The sequence below is a fragment of the Passer domesticus genome, chromosome 33 (genome assembly GCF_036417665.1).
Source record: "Passer domesticus isolate bPasDom1 chromosome 33, bPasDom1.hap1, whole genome shotgun sequence".
In the NCBI taxonomy this organism is placed as follows: Eukaryota; Metazoa; Chordata; class Aves; order Passeriformes; family Passeridae; genus Passer; species Passer domesticus.
Window position 1 is genome coordinate 2,869,531 of NC_087506.1, and position 11,686 is coordinate 2,881,216.

General features: G+C 47.6%; 2 long non-coding RNA genes across 3 annotated transcripts; one reads left to right on the forward strand and one right to left on the reverse strand.

Moving 5' to 3' along the window:
* Nucleotides 1–438: 438 nt before the first annotated feature.
* LOC135288516 (uncharacterized) lies at nucleotides 439–3,614 on the reverse strand. Its single transcript, XR_010351584.1, has 2 exons — nucleotides 3,157–3,614; nucleotides 439–3,060 (listed from the first exon to the last, which is right to left on the reverse strand). It is a non-coding gene; the product is annotated as an uncharacterized LOC135288516 (long non-coding RNA).
* Nucleotides 3,615–3,732: 118 nt separating this feature from the next.
* Nucleotides 3,733–11,452, forward strand: LOC135288503 (uncharacterized). Of its 2 annotated transcripts, none has more exons than XR_010351569.1 (3): nucleotides 3,733–3,876; nucleotides 3,989–4,166; nucleotides 10,838–11,452. It is a non-coding gene; the product is annotated as an uncharacterized LOC135288503 (long non-coding RNA). The 2 variants fall into 2 exon arrangements; XR_010351570.1 differs by lacking the exon at nucleotides 10,838–11,452 and adding an exon at nucleotides 4,441–5,035.
* Nucleotides 11,453–11,686: the final 234 nt, after the last annotated feature.

Below are 11,686 nucleotides of genomic sequence, written 5' to 3' on the forward strand. Positions count from 1 at the left end.
GGATTTGTTACTCATTTCTGGTTTGATTGCCTGGGTTTGGTTTGGTTTGGTTTTGTTGTTGGATTGTTTCCTCTGTGTGCCTGAAGTGTCCAGTCAGGAGCAGAGTAACTCTTGCCGAGGAATTTTTGTGGTGCTCTCACTTAATATCAAATATGTTTTTTGCTGATATCTTTCCTGGGATTTTTTCAGTGCTCTCAAGCCCTCGTTTGTAACAGGGTGAAGGAGCCCTGCCCAGGCTCTGGCCCTGGGGGTACAGGGACACTGCCAGGGGTCCCTGTCCCCCTGTCCCACCCCCCAGGGCCTCGGCCCCCCGTCCCCGTGTCAGGCTCTGGGGTCGATCTCGTGGAACACCCTCTGTGGGAGGACGCGGCGCTGGGGGGTGGGGAGACAGGGGTCTATTGAGAGTCTCTTGTATCATGTGGTGGAAACCCAGAAAAATAATGGTCAGGAGAAGCAGGGTTTATTGAGAACATTCCTGCATAGCAGACAAGATATAGCCTTGTGCAAATGACTCCATGCAGCATTCACATATTTAATTCCTTCTTTTCCTCTTCCAGGGGAAGCAGAGTTGCTTTATTTACTCCAAGCAATATTTTCTCCCTCCTCCCTGGCAAAGAACAAGCTCCCATCCTGACAAGTGCTCACAGGTTTACTTAAGGCTCATCACACCCATGCTCAAGAGAGTGGAGCAGCTTAATTTATCACTTGTTCCAATGATTAACTTGCCCAGCTGCCAGGTTCAAGAGCCCCAGAGTGCTGCCTCAGGTTGTACAGGATCACAGAAGGAAAAGCTCCATGGAATTAAGCTGCTGCCACACTGGCCCTCTTTGCATGTCAAACCCATTCAGCTGCTCTTGCTCTGCCCTGTCAAAATCCCCCATAAAATACAAGTGAAAATCCCTCCTCACCTGTGAGAAAACACAGTTGGGTTCTGCTCAGGGCATTTCAAATTAGGTGGGGTAGTTGTGACCTCCCCTTGCAAAGGCAGCATTTCAGGAAAACCAAAAGTTTCTTTTCAGGGACTCACCAGACCCAGGACACCTTCCGCTAACAAGGTTGCTCCAAGCCCCATCCAACCTGGCCCTGAACACTTCCAAAGGTGACACAACCACAGCTTCTCTGGAACCTGTTTTGCTCCTCCCAGCTCTAAAATCGCACTCAACTTAGCAGCCTCAGAGATAGATTTCTATTCAAGAGCTGCATTTTTCTAGGAAAGAAATATGGCAAACCTTGTTTGCATCTGACTTGGCAAAATCAACACAAGCTCTGAAGAAAGGGCTGCGGCCCACTTTTCTTCCTTTTCCCCATTTGGTGGAAGATTTTCATTCTGTTGTTGTTTGGAGCAGTATTTTAATCGATCTGGCTGAGGATGCTGAAAATAGTACAGCAAGTTACTTGTGTGAGGGGTGGAAAACTGAGCTCTTGCACATCCAGTGTTTCTGTTGGTGGAAGTCTTCAATCCCACCCCTCTGCTGGGATGAAACAGGTGCTACTCATCCAATTTCTAAAGTATCACGCATCGAGCTGACACTATTTGAAGAATTAAAAATAAGCGCAAATTTAAACAAACCTCTGATCCCTTCCATTTCCTCTGTTCCACAGTTGATGACAAAAGACAGGAGAGAAAGATTGTTTTGGGAACAATGTTTTCAGGAGTCTAAAAAGAATATCAAACCTGCTCTGCCACACTCTCAGCTGTTACAGCCCCAAAAAGCACCGGCTGTCTTTGCTCACAGAGTCACAGTTGTGATGGGATTTCTACCACACCACAGCACAGCCAATTTTTTTTTTTTTTTTTTTTTTTTTTTTTTTTTTCCTGGGAATAACTACAGCACTTCTGGGGAGCAAGGCAGACATGTGCCTCTTCTAATGGCCCTTGAAAGTGGATGTGTGAAATGAGACAGACAAAGCCAAAGGCCAGCTGAACCTGGGATCTCTGAATGGGTCTTGACATTCTTCCCAGGAAGATGAGTGGCAATCACTGTTCTGCCAGGGAAACGGCATCTGCTGGCAATGTGGTCTAGAAAATGTGCTTTCTGCTCCTCTCAGAGCCAAAATTCCTACCCATTTCTCCAAAGTCCTTCTTAGATAGGGACCATGTTCAGCTGAGTGACAGTGAAGCAAAATGGCAAGCCAGGAATACATTGCCCTGCACACAACATCCTCCATTCCCATGGATGGTTTCTCACTGGCACACAGGAGGAAGGGAGGAACCCAAATGCATCGTTGTACACCAAGACAGACGTGTTGAGGGATGAACAGATCTCACGGGGATATGGAAACCTCTCCTGAAAAGCAGTTCAGAGAAATCCTGAGCTGTTTTGTGCTGCTAGGCATGACGATGCTCAGGATCTTCCACAGGTGCTCAGCAGGTAGCAGGATTGTGCCTGGATGTCGCTCTGGAAATGCCAGTGGCTCAGCTGAGAGCTCTGGCAGTGACTGACACTGCACTGAGAGGGGCCACAGTCCTGCAAGGGTCTTTCATCAGGAGCAAAGAGCAGCCTGGAGAGTGGGCAATGCTGGATCTGTACCACTGTGTGCGCATCCTTCACCTGAATGTGGAGCTGCCCCCAAAGTTGCCATGGATCACTTTTTCTTTTTCTCCTCTTGGGTATATTTTGGAGCAGCTGTTCTATGTGGCTTTTGATGACGATCCTGTGGGAAGCAACCATTTGCCTGCTGTGCTATTCTCACTACTAATATTAACTCCTCATTTCCTTTGGTTTTATTTGGGGTTTTTTATCTATTTGTTTGATTGGTTTGCTGCATGGGTTTGTTTGTTTGTTTGTTTGGGTTTTTGTCTGATTTGGCTTGAGTTTTTTGTTTGCATTTTCACAACTGACTGGTGAAGTTGGCAAAGCCAAACTCAAGATAATGTAAACCAGGATCATCTTTTCAGAAATTCCTTTTGGCTGGGTGTAGCTGCATCCCCTAGGCTCAGGATCACTAGTATATTTTCAGGTTTTGCTCTGCGTATCAGCCTGCCCAGACTCCGCTTGGTGTTTCACAAATGGAGAAGACAATGGACATTGTGCCAAGCTTCCTTTCAAACAGAAAAACCTGGGTCAGCATGACAGAAAAGAAGAAAAATAAATCACCAGTTAGAACAGAACCAGTGTCCCACCATCTTCCCATCCACTGTTATTAATTTTGTACATTTAGAGACAAAGCTGGGTCTAAAGCTTGCATCTCTCAGTTCCTGATGCTATTTGCTACCCTTCAGCCTTGACAGGCCCTGATGTGACTGACTGCTGGGCAAGTGGGGCTGGGGATGCTCAGCCTGGAGAGAGGAGACACTGGGAGGCCTCCCTGTGGCTGTGCAGGACTGGAAGGCTCCCACAGGAAAGAAGGGGACAGAGTGTTCAGCAGGGCCTGTGCTGACAGGACAAGGGGGATGGCTTTCAGCTGCAGCAGGTTGATTGAAGCCGCATCTAAGGAAGCTGCTCTTTTCCACTGGGGGTGGTGGGGCACTGGCCCAGGCTGTGCACAGAGGCTGTGCATGCCCCATCCTTGGGAACAGGGCTCTGAGCAGCACGCTCTGGGGGAAGATTGCTCAGCTGGGAACAAGATGTTTCTTCAGGCTCCCTTCCAAGCCCAACCATTCAGGGACTCCATCATTCCATGGTCTCCACTGTCCACTTCAGATGGAGCCTGGGAACTGTGATGTCACAGCCCACGCTCCAGCTGGAACGTCCAGCGCCCAGCAAAGGGCACAATACAACCGTTGGCCGCTGTGTTGACACGCTCTACACCTTGCTCCTGCCCTCGCCTTTCACTCTTCTTATCCCCCCGATACCCCAATCATTCCTGACAGCTCCTGAGTGCCTGGATTTCATCATCCAGCCCTGCAGGATGCTCCCATTTGTCCTGAGGAAGGTATGGTGCCATTCCATGGAGGTGGACACCCCGCACCTGCCCGGGTGGGCTGGAGCTCTGTGGGGATGGAGTGGGACAGGAAGCCCACTCTGAGGATTTGCTGCCTCTGCAGGCTGTCCCAGACAGAGAGGAGGAGATGGAGGTGGATACAGAGATTGATAGAGAGGAGGACATGGAGACGGAGGGAGAAGACACTGGGGAGGAGGAGATGGAGGTGGAGGAGGTTGTGGAAGAGAAGATGGAAGTGGGTATGGAAGAGTCCATTGAGGACATGAACATTGATTGAAAAGGTGAGGAAAAGGCCGTGATCTTGGGCTGAAGACCAATGCCAGCAGCAGGACAGGCAGAGTGGGTCTCCTGCTGCCAGGCTGGGGCTGGGCTGGGTGCTCCCTGCTCAGGGACATTGTACCCAGGGCACTGCATTCTGGTGGCCATCCACAGCCTGTCCTGTGCCTGCTTTGCTCCGCACAAGCTCCATCCCAGACCCAGCCAGGCTCAGTTCTGGTAGCAGAGTCCTGCTGCTGTGCCAGTGTCTGCCGACCGTGGCACTTGCTTTTCTTCCAGGACCAGTGGACATCATGGACAGGGACATCTACAATCAATAAAAGGTTTTTTTCCATTTTCTCAAGCCACGCGTTGGGCGCCACTAACTGTATTTGTCCTGGTTTAGGGCAAGTTTGGGAGATAACCCCCAAAGGGGCTTCTCTACAAAAGCAGACTCAATTGCCCCTCCCCCCTCCAACCAGTTCGGGAGAAAATATCTCCTTGCAGAAAAATGGAAAGAAACCTGTTTATTAAACAATAGAAACCAAACAATATTAAGCAATAAAACTTCTCACTGATCCAAGGAAAGCAAACTCAGAACAGTCCCCTCCCCGGGTTGCAGCTCGGCTCACTCAGTCTCTGATCAGTCTCTCTGGTGCTGGAAATGCTGCTGCCCAGGCCCGGCCAGGGGCCACAGGTGGAGCTGCCGGTGCTCTTCTGGGTGTTCAGTGCAGAGCAGGCTTGAACAGGTCCAAGAAAAAAGGAAAAAAATCACAATCCGGAGAACTTCTTTGCCTCAGCTAGCTAAAACTAACTAAAAGCAAGAAAAAGGGAAAAAAGGAGCTCTGTCCGGCTGTCTGTCCATCCGCAGACAACACAGTCCAGGAGCAGGAATGTGGAGGAGTGAGAGCAGTCTGAAAACAAACTGTGTGCTTCTTTCCTGCCCTCTTCACTGTCTGGAAGAGAGTCTTAAAGGTGTAAAAATTATTCTTCAGTATAAAGAGAACAAGACGATTGGGGATTAAAGCGTCATATAGTCAACCCAGGACATTCCACCCCTTATCCCCATATCGTCACCTTACTACTAAAACTAACATATATTTTAAGTCTACAAACACATACATTATACATCTAATATACAGCTATACACAGACAATGGTGGCAACATTCATCAAACAGTGATATTTATACATGGTTCTCACCCAACAATCAGATCTCCCTGAGGTACACATTGTGTTCTTCCATCTTTTTGCATTATCCACCATGTGCAACCTGGTCCCTGAGCAAAAACAACCCCGCAAATGGGTTTGTCTGTACTCGAGGCAGGATTGATCCAAACTGTCTTCCCTAACAAACCCCTGACATGTACCACTGGGACTTTGTTTCCATCTATACTGTGCAAAGGCTCAGATTGGGCAGGGCCCACTTGGTTAGTAGAGCCTCAGGTATTAACTAACCAGGTGGCCTTTGCCAGATGCTGCTCCCAATTTTTGAAAGATCCCCCCACCTAAGGCTTTTAAGGTGCTTTTTAGCAGCCCATTGTACCTTTCCACTTTGCCCGAAGCTGGTGCATGGTAGGGAATACGGTACACGCACTCAATGCCATGTTCTCTGGCCCAGGTGCTGATAAGGCTGTTCTTGAAATGAGTCCCGTTGTCTGACTCAGTCCTCTCAGGGGTACCATGTCTCCACAGGACTTGCTTTTCAAGACACAGGATGGTGTTACGGGCAGTAGCATGAGGCACAGGATAGGTCTCCAACCACCCTGTGGTGGCTTCTACCATTGTGAGCACGTAGCGCTTGCCTTGGCGTGTCTGGGGCAGTGTGATGTAGTCAATCTGCCAGGCCTCGCCATACTTGTACTTGGACCACTGCCCACCATACCATAGGGGCTTCACCCTCTTGGCCTGTTTGATGGCAGCACACGTCTCACAGTCATGGATAACCTGAGAAATACTGTCCATGGTTAAATCCACCCCTCAGTCTCGTGCCCACTTATAGGTGGCATCTCTCTGCCCTGATGACCTGAGGCATCATGGGCCCCTCGAGCTAGGCATAACTCTCCCTTGTGCTCCCAGTCTAGGTCTATCTTGGACACGCCTATCTTTGCAGCCTGGTCTGTCTGCTCATTGTTTTTGTGCTCCTCATTGGCTCTGCTCTTGGGGACATGGGCATCTACATGGCGGACCTTCACAGGTAGCCTCCCTACCCTGGTAGCGATGTCTTTCCACTCTTCAACAGCCCAAACTGGTTTTCCTCTACGCTGCCAATTAGCCTCTTTCCACCTCTCCAGCCATCCCCACAGAGCGTTGGCTGCCATCCATGAATCAGTGTAGAGGTAGAGCTTTGGCCACCTCTCTCTTTCAGCAATGTCCAAGGCCAGTTGAACAGCTTTGAGTTCAGCAAGTTGGCTTGATCCACCTTCTCCTTCAGTGGCCTCTGCAACCTGTCATGTGGGGCTCCATAAAGCTGCTTTCCACTACCGATTCATTCCTACCATGCGACAGGAACCATCTGTAAAAAGAGCATATTGTGTTTCTTCCGCTGGCAGTTGGTTATATGGTGGAGCTTCTTCAGCACGTGTCACTTCTTGTTCCTCTTCATCAGTGAGACTGAAGTTTTCACCTTCTGCCCAGTTTGGAATTATTTCCAGAATCCCAGGGCAATTCAGCTTTCCAATACGGGCGCGCTGTGTTATGAGAGCAATCCACTTACTCCATGTAGCACTGGTGGCATGGTGGGTAGAGGGAACCTTTGCTTTGAACATCCACCCCAGTACTGGTAGTCGGGGTGCCAGGAGGAGTTGTGCTTTGGTGCCTATTACCTCTGAGGCAGCTTGGACTCCTTCATAGGCTGCTAAAATTTCCTTCTCTGTTGGAATATGGTTGGCTTCAGACCCTCTTATCTTCGACTCCAAAATCTTAGTGGTTGGCCTCGAGTCTCCCCAGGCACCTTCTGCCACAGGCTCCAGGACAAACCATGGTTCCCGGCTGCAGAGTAGAGTACATTCTTCACATCTGGTCCTGTCCTGACTGGGCCAAGGGTTACCGCGTGAGCGATCTCCTGCTTAATCTGGACGAAGGCTTGTTGCTGCTCAGGGCTCCAGCGGAAAATGTTCTTCTTACGGGTGACTAGATAGAGAGGGCTCACGAACTGACTGTACTCAGGAATGTGCATTCTCCAAAAACCTATGGCACCTAGGAAAGCTTGTGTTTCCTTCTTGTTGGATGGTGGAGACATTGCTGTGATCTTGTTGATGACACCAGTGGGAATCTGACGTCGTCCGTCTTGCCACTTCACTCCCAGAAACTGGATCTCTTGAGCAGGTCCCTTGACTTTGCTCTTCTTGATGGCAAAGCCAGCTTTCAGAAGAATCTGGATGATTTTCTCTCCTTTCTCAAACACTTCTTGTGCTGTCTTCCCCCATACAATGATGTCATCAATATAGTGCAGATGTTTTGGAGCTTCTCCAGGTGAAGGCAAACTGTGGCCTGCATTCTGCTGCCAGCGGAGTGGAGAAAAATGCATTGGCAATATCAATAGTTGTTGGGAGCTTTGTAACAAGCTAGCTCCGAGCTAAAGGTCACTGTGAGATTAATTTGACTGAGATAGAGAATGAGGGGAGTTGCCATTCCAATTAAACTGTGTCCTTGGCCCACAGATGAAGAAATGCACAGAAACAGGTGGTAAAGCAAAACAGCTTGGGAAAAGTAGTGATAGTTACACCAAAACAGCACATAGATAGCTGATAACTAATTAGCCAATGGTGAGCTGGGATTTTGCACTATGCATGAGCTAATTAAAGGGTGTATAATAATTGGTGATTCGGGAATAAAGACGAGACTTGTAGATCATCATCTGGTGAATGAGTCTTCCTTCTCCATCAAATGGCTGACCCCGACGTGAACCCGTAAGACGACTACGGACGGACACGGCTGCCACGGATCGGGAAGTAGGAGCGGGTCCCTCTGAAGCAAGGGGTGGGACGGTAAACGAACCACTGAGAGTTCGCGGCCCTGGGAGCTATATAGATAGTCCCAGCCTACGTGCTTCCGGAGTCTGAAAGCCTTGCAACAGCGCTGATTAGAAATGGAAAGGCAAGCAGCATATGATTTATTTACTTGCTTTTTAAAAAAGCAGCAGATTAAGGACATAGACTTGCAGAAAGAGCTCCCACAGTTGTTAGCTTACGAGTATGCACAAGGAGTTTCTCAAAATCCTTATATAGTACATGAATTAACAGAGTGGCGTAAGTTCGGGACCAGGAAAGCGACAGGGGCCGCGGGAGAGCCCGGGGCGGACGTGGCGGCGAGAACGCGTATGGTGGCGGCGGCATGCTCGGTGCTGGCGGCGGTCCCAGCGGTGCAGCGGCGGAGCGGACCGAGCGCTGCAGAGGCGACATGCTTGGTGCCGGCGGCGGTTACGCACACCGCGGGTCCAGTGACACGCACGGTGACAAAAACTCGCACGGCAGCTGTCCGTAGGGAAAGAGCACAGATCGCGAGGGAAGTGCCAGCCGGGGCCGGGCCAGCCAAGGCGAGACGCGGGGGCCGAATACGCGGCAGCGTTAAGCGCAGTGCCGGTGGTAGCGGCAGCGGACGCACACCAGTAACGCGAAACCCGAAAGCTGGAGCTGGGAGGGCTTTTTCACTTTTTGCAAGCGCACAAAAGCACCAGCGGTGTGGGACATGCTCCCGCAGGCTGCGGGTGTTGGCGCAGAGCCAGGGGGAACCAGCCCGAGCGGAGATCCAGGCGGAGCGGACCCCAAAGGAGATCGCGGCTGCGCGGGTCCGGGCGAGGGCATTCCTTTCCACACCCCCGAAGTGGCCCAGGCTGAAGCTGTGCCCAAGCAGGCGGAGACGGGCGCGGGCAGACATTCCTCAGGGCACCGCCCTGTCACAGCTTCCTGGCAACCACAGCAGCCAGCCCATCACAGCAATTCAAACAAGTGTCTGAGAAAAAACAGGTCAGGAATTTTCTTCAAGATCAGGATGGAAAACTTCTGCAAATTCACACAGTGCTTCATCATGCAGCAGATGTTATACGGGGCATTTCACCCAACTGTTCCACAGGCTTTACAGTTAGTTTACCAGTTTTTTTGAAAATGTGTTTGCTTTTCTAAAAGTGATTGAGTATTTGGGTTTGATAGCTTTAAGTTTGATGACTTCATTGCCTTTCCCTTGCCTGAGGCGGGAGCAACCTTTTAGGGGGGCAGAGTCTAAGTAAACTTCCTAGTTTCTGTTTGGACTACATGTGAGAAGATTTAAACTGTAGTATTTCTGTATACTATAGTCTTTATGGTCTTTGCTCTCTTCTATTCATTAAGAGATGGCATTAGATAAATGGATGTAAATGTGCTAATTGTTTTTGTACTGTCCTTATTTTAAGTGAAATTATTTGTGTTTAAAATTATCTGTCATCTTTCTCAGTTTTGTTTTTAAATATCTATGCAAACTGTCCGGCTTTACCAGCCTGTTATCCTTCAGTTAATGATTGTTGTCAATCAGTAAGAAATCTCAGTGTAACAATATGCCAGAGGAACTGCTTTTATTGTAAAAAATTATTCCCAGGGAAACAAAATGTCATGTAAAGATGAAAGTATTAGTAAAGATTCAATTACCCAAGGTGTCTTGGAAGACAGAGCATTTGGAAAAGGTCAATCAGACCCTGTTATGGGGTCATCAGTCGATTCCCCAATGATTCAAAGTTTTAAGAATTATTTATATTAAGTTTATAACCTTTGTTATTTTTAGTTTTTGTAAGTAATGCTGATAGTGATTGTTGTTAATATTACATGAATGCTTAGAAAAGGGGTTGTCTTAACTTCCTTGAACACTTGCTGTTGATAAGTTGATTACATTATGTGAATTCTCTGATTTTTGTGATAAGAATTATTATTAAGGTATTGTTGTAGTATTTACAGCCAGCTTTCATGTGTTTTTCTATTGTTTTTGTGTGATCACCTGCAAGACACGTGTCTCTTCAAGATCCTGTCTTTTATTTCCTAACTATTTAGATGTTTCTGAAAGTTTTTATCCAAATTGCCAGTTTTGTGGTTCTTTTAATTATTATTACAGGAATACTCCAGCAGAGAATTCAAGAAGTTTGCTGTGTTTGGAAAATCTCTGTCTTGACAGAAACTTCAGAAAGATTCAATTGTTTGATAGTTTGATTAGTTTGTAACCCTAAGGTTTCTTGTTTATAACAGTTGTTTTTAAAAAGTCCTGTTTAAAAAATGTGTTAAGTGACACTCACCAATTAGAGTTCGGGCTCTGGCCAAGCTCTAGCTCTATTTGGATGGAATGACTGACAATCAACCCAGATGTTTTCTGCATCAAAAAGTATTCAAGTCCTTTTGACTTGGCGATTTGACCATCTATGATAGCTGAGCCATTTTCAGAGGGAGTTGGGGGAAACATGAATCCGGACATGATTTCTCCAATTCTCTGTCATTTTAAGGTTTATCAGCTGTCGCAGACTCTGGGATAAAAGTTCAGTGTTGTAGTGTTTAGTAATTTTCTGATCTTGTATGTGTTGTTGATTGTGTGTATTATCTAAATTGATTCCTAATTACTCTTATCTTAACATTTCTCTATGTAACATTGCAAAATGAAACCAGGACCCATTCTTCACCTCCAGGATTTTGAGAAGATTCTTCAGTCCTGCAGGGACGTGGGATTTGTTTGTGTTTTAACAGGTGCAAAGTCCAGAAGGATTTCAATGAAGAATGTGTAACTCTATCAAGAGCAAGAGAAACGTTGACCATTCAACAAGCAAAGAAGACAGACAGATATTGGACATGCTGTCTCAAGATGTACAAAGTGTAAGTCATGCAGTATTGCAGAATAGAGCAGCAATGTATGCTATAGGGATATTAGGTGTAATAGTATTGCTAATGCTTGCATTACCATGCTTGCTTAATTGCGTACAAAGAATAGTGAGTCAGATGATGGGAAGGGCTTGGAAAACAACACTTCTGGCCCAAAAAGAAAACGGGGGAAATGTTGGGAGCTTTGTAACAAGCTAGCTCCGAGCTAAAGGTCACTGTGAGATTAATTTGACGGAGATAGAGAATGAGGGGAGTTGCCATTCCAATTAAACTGTGTCCTTGGCCCACGGATGAAGAAATGCACAGACACAGGTGGTAAAGCCAAACAGCCTGGGAAAGTAGTAAGTAGTTATACCAAAACAGCACGTAGATAGCTGATAACTAATTAGCCAACGGTGAGCTGGGATTTTGCAATATGCATGAGCTAATTAGAAGGTGTATAATAATTGGCGATTTGGGAATAAAGACGAGACTTGTCGATCATCATATGGTGAGCGAGTCTTCCTTCTCCATCAGTTCTGCCCTCTTCCTGATGATGCTGTGCACGGATGGAGCCCTGCCGTGCTTTCAGGATGCTATTCTTGAAAACTTCCAGCATTCCCAGCCCCTGTGCTCTCCATGGATGCCTGTCATGGAATCCCTCTCAGCTGGGTTCAGAGCATCCTCAGATTGGCTCTTCTAATATCAGGGGTGGCACAGTTTCTGGAGGATTCCCAT